Below are 5151 nucleotides of genomic sequence, written 5' to 3' on the forward strand. Positions count from 1 at the left end.
CTGAAATCCACAAGCCACGAGGATTGAGAGATTGAGCTTTCTTTCTGTGAGCTCAAAGAGAGAGAGAGAGAGAGAGAGAGAGAGAGAGAGAGAGAGAGAGAGAGAGAGAGAGAGAGAGAGAAGCAAGTTTCTCAGTTTAGGAGTGTAGGATCGATTGATAGCAGGTCACTGCTTTGCTTATAACTTGAGCTATAGAGATCTGATTCAAAAACCTTTTTTCTATCAAAACATAGATATCTTTAAGCTCTACGATTTTGTAGAAGAGCTTGTCAACTGGTTTGAAGTGCAGGTATGTCTAAAATCAAAAATATAGAAGTTGTTTTCTCAAGACAGGTTGTGCATTCGGGTTGAGTAAGAGAGGGGAGAGAGAAAGAGATAAGGAAGAGAAAGGGGATTTGATAGAAAGAAAGAGGGGTTGTATACGTAGTATGACACATACACACACACTCCGATTGTCGGCATCGACAACCCGTTTTCTTGGCTTGCAATATAGACAATTTCTCCTCCGACATTGACATGAGTGGGTGAGGTGCCTCTTCCATAGAGGAGTGACAATTGACATTGGCCTCGACTTCGACGACATTGACTATAGGTTTTCACATGCTCTTTGGCATTGTGGCGAGTGAGACAAAGAGACAATTTGTCGATATTGAAAGACCGCGGGCTACAACTTGTTATTAGCAACATTTCTATGCATTTCTTAAGAGCGGATTTGGATTTTCATAGACGTGTTTGGACATGATGTATATTCTCTATGGTATTGCTTATGCATAGGCATTGACAACTTCTCAAAGATAGCTCTCAGATATGGTTCTACATGCACAAAGATAGTCACAAGTTCTCTGGACACAACAGGTCTCTGAGCATCTTTGGCAGTGATAGCCATTACAGTTCTAGTGGGAGTTTGGATGCATATGGTTTATACATGACTAGCACTTGAGAGTGCTTGTGTTGTGTTGAGAGCATTTTACTCCCTGCAGGGAGTTGGTTCTGTGCTTTTGCTTGCATACTCATTGGTGTCTATTTAAGAACATGTTATGTGGTTTTGTAATGACGGTTCTATGTTTTGGATGTACGTTGTGTTGCAGATACTGCCATTGTACGTCGTTGTGGAGGCAATTTTGGCTTGTTTTGGCAATCCCAATCATTTTTTAGACTTGGTCAGGAAGAGATCTTTTTGAGATTGTGACTAGTCATGTCTGCATAACCTTTTGTGAGGGTCATTATGTGAGGTTTTTTGAAGCCAAGAATTGGGGGCCGGGTTACCCTGTGTGAGGTGGATTAGGTTGCTAGAGAATCCCATTTGTGGCCTTGCCATAGGATATGTATAGACAGATGGTGCTATGATGCTAAGTTGGCAATTGTTTGACAGTTTATTTGAGCTGTATATGCCATTTTATGTCCAATCAACACTCTTTATTGGTTTATGCACTATTTTTGGCTTAGTTTTGCTTGAGATTTTGATCTCCGTACAAAGGAGACTCTGCTTTATATTTCCCGTGAGTCCTCTACTTTGCTTACCACACTCCTTTGCAATGATATTATAGTAATTTTGATGAGTTTCTTGTTGAGTTTTGATCTCTGTGCAAAGGAGACTGTCAAAAAAATTGCAAAAATTTTGCCATAAATTCCTAGTCTCACTCTCTTACATTTGCTCTTTGGCTGGAACTTTTGAGAAAGAAGAGTATTGTATCAAGAATTTTGATGACATAGACTTCGCAATATGGAAGCAGTGTATACTTGATGTCTTGGTTAATAAAGGCCTTGCAATGCCATTGAAGGAGCATAATGAGGGTGTTTACACTTGATGATGGGTGGGGGAGGGGCTTGATGCTCGTGCTATGACAACCATTTGCCTATACCTAAGTGAGTCCATTTTCTTTACGATTATGGACAAGACTATTACAAAAAATTATGGAAGTCATTATACTCAGCTTGGGATGGTAAGAGTGCATCAAACAAAGTGTTTTTATGAAGAAACTTATGTGCTTAAATATGAAAGAGGGTAGCAGTGATGATGAAATGAAAGCCATTTTCTTGCTATGCTCTTTCTCTGCATCATGGGATATGTTTAACACTACATTGGTAACTTTGTCCCTCAGGGCAAGATTTTTTTCAGTGGTGTTACTAGTACTTTGCTCACATAAGAGATTTGATGTCAATCTCTTGACACTATTGGGCATGATTATGTATATATGGCTAGTGGAAATAGCCAAAAGAACCATCAATGGCAAAGAGTTTGTAGTCACATTTATGATCATTCTCAAGATTGCAAGAATGCATGTAGCAACAGTTGTGGACGAGACACGAGGAACATTGAATGCTACCATTGTCATAAAAAAGGACAAATGAAGAAGGATTTCCATTTATTACAAAGAGAAAAGGATAAATCCATTATCATAGGTCGTGCACCTCTTAAAAGTAGTGTGAAGATAGAGGAGCTCAGTGTCATTGACTCTCCACATGTTGATGTTGAGTCCAAAGGCATTGATATCTCTTGACGAATGCTAGGCATAGAATTGGATCATTGACTTAGGTGCTAGTTTTCCAGGTCACTCCTCGCAAGGAGTGGTTCTCAAGTTATACTTCCACACATGGTTCAGTTAAGCTGGAGGATACCAAAAAATCACATGAAGAAAAGGAGTACTTCACACGTCATGACCTCCAACAATTTGATGATCGATTTTGCAAATTGGCCGTTTGAGTTCAATTGCTCGCTACTTAGATGGAGCAGCTTATGGAGTTGATCGCCTCCATCTCGCAAGATGTGCTCACTTCTCATGGAGAAAAGTTCAAAAAAGTCTCGGTCAACATGGCCAAGAGGAGACTTTCAGCCACAGAGTTTAAGAGAACAAAAATGCAAAAGTTATGCTTTAATTGCATGGGACGATACCAGAGAAAACATTGTCCCCATGCACCAAATTTGTAGGACCTTATGGAATGTCACCAATAAGTTTTCAACTATCTTTTAGATGTCATTAAGTAGGTATATATTTGATCGGCTCTTTGTATAAGATACAGTAGACAAATAGATATAGCCTATAGTCTAGAAATTGCAAATGTTGCTTTCTGTTTTGATTCTCAAATGGGTTGACTGCTACATATATATGGTGCTTATCCTTATGTCATTTACATTTACATTTACATTTAGTAAAATCACTAGCATATGGTCTACCTATTCTTTTGCGGCCGCGGTCCTTTAATACAATTTCTCCTACCAATTGCATGATACATGAACATTTGTGCATGCAACACATAGCTATGAGCACAATAATTTCTTAAAATTCTTATGATCAAGCAAGGCTTCCAGAAGCATGATTCCATATATGTATATGCATTTGATGCATAATTATTCCACAACAATCACATCTTGCCAGAGTGCAGGATGCTTCGACTTCTAATGCTAGGGGAGATGGTCACAAAATTTGGTAAGAGCCTTAAATTTAAGTTTCAATTTTGAACTTACTCCATTTTGTAGGATTTTCTACAATGTCAACTTGACAAGTGAATGTTGCTTCGGTCAAGCAGAGTTTTCCAATTTGCTACCTTTGATAGTTAAGCCTCAAGAGCTATCTCTTTCAATATTGGGTTATCTAAGGAATCTCAATAAGAGGCACGATTTGGCAAGGCCGATTTTCTTCAGTGAAAACTCGACAAGGTCGATTTTCTTCTACATTGACGTTTGTTTGTGAGTAGGAGAAGTTGTTAGATATGAGCATATGTTGCATCCTACCTTATCTTTTTCATGTACTTATGTGAAGCACAACTTCAATTTAGGGCATATTGCATAGAAACTTCCAAAGTTTGGAATATGCTCATAGCATACGAACTTGGAAAACTTTGACAAAATATCTACTTATTTTTTATTGGAGGTCGGTATTACCCAAGCCTCGAGGGCATACAAGGTACATTCAACAACTCTAAATTTCCCAGTAGACATGGCTACAAGCCACATTCTAGCAAGGGCAAGCGCTCTCAGATGGGCGACAAGGTCACACATTTTCAAGTTGTGCTTGTATTTTTGTCTTTCAAATTTTCACTTGAATAAGATTTCTCTTTTATGCAAAGCAAAGTGCTTTGACAGACTTATTGCAAAGCAAGGCTTCTGTTCCGTGCCACAATACTATCCGTTGATTTAGGATCAAGGATAATGGCACACAAGTTTGGCAATAAGAGGATATAAGCTCATAGTTGTGGTTTGTAATGACCAACTGTTAAGTGTCCATGCCAGTACACATCGTGCAAGGAAAATATGGCCTCTGCTCACATTGGGGACACCGTCATTGAAGCCAAGGACTTATCACACTATTTTTCTACTATGCATGCATGTCATGCCAATATTGTGGACTCGTTCCACTAAAGCATAGTTTATGCTTCTGCTATAACATCAACTACTATGTTTACAAAGAGTTGAGGCTGGTACCATTTCTTTTGATCGGTGTACAGTGACAAAGCAATTTCTGTGCACAAGGTGCTAGCAGTACAGATGATGTTTTATGTGAGTAGCAAGTAGGCATGGCCACGCTATCAAGCATATGATTCATGGGACAACATGAATAGATTAAGAGATCATCCCAGTAGGTAATCTCTTGTTGCAAACCCAAGAAAATTTAGTTTCACTACTTTCTTATGTTAGGAATTATTTTGAGACTCAACTGTGAATAAGATTCCAACTTGAGAAGAGATGCTGCTTAGTTGTAGCACTGATTATATCTATGGGAGTGGTATTTTCCGAGATATGACCAAGTTAATACACAATCACCCATAGGTGTTGAGCATCACAATTTGATCTCATCACATTTCTACTTTTAAGGAAGGAAATCCACAAGCTACCAAGGGGTAGTGGACAAGTTCAACTTGCAAAGTTGACTTCACTCAATATTAGACACGATAGATTGTATTGGCCACCGTCTAGTTAGAGTTGTTCTCATATAAAGTTTATCCAAGGGTTTTTAACCAAGGGGTTTGGACTGCAAAGGTGACACCCAGGGTTACCAATACAATACTGCTTGATTTTTGTTAATCTTTTGATTAGTGTTACTAGACCTTTTCATATAGGAGATTTGGTCATGTGTGTTGGACTACGGGCAAGTGAACACTATGTTCAACCTCCATGTATGCATCTAATTTGGTTTTATTTCATTTTTAAAT

The sequence above is a fragment of the Adiantum capillus-veneris genome, chromosome 3, assembly GCF_014529385.1.
Source record: "Adiantum capillus-veneris isolate H3 chromosome 3, ASM1452938v2, whole genome shotgun sequence".
NCBI lineage: Eukaryota > Viridiplantae > Streptophyta > Polypodiopsida > Polypodiales > Pteridaceae > Adiantum > Adiantum capillus-veneris.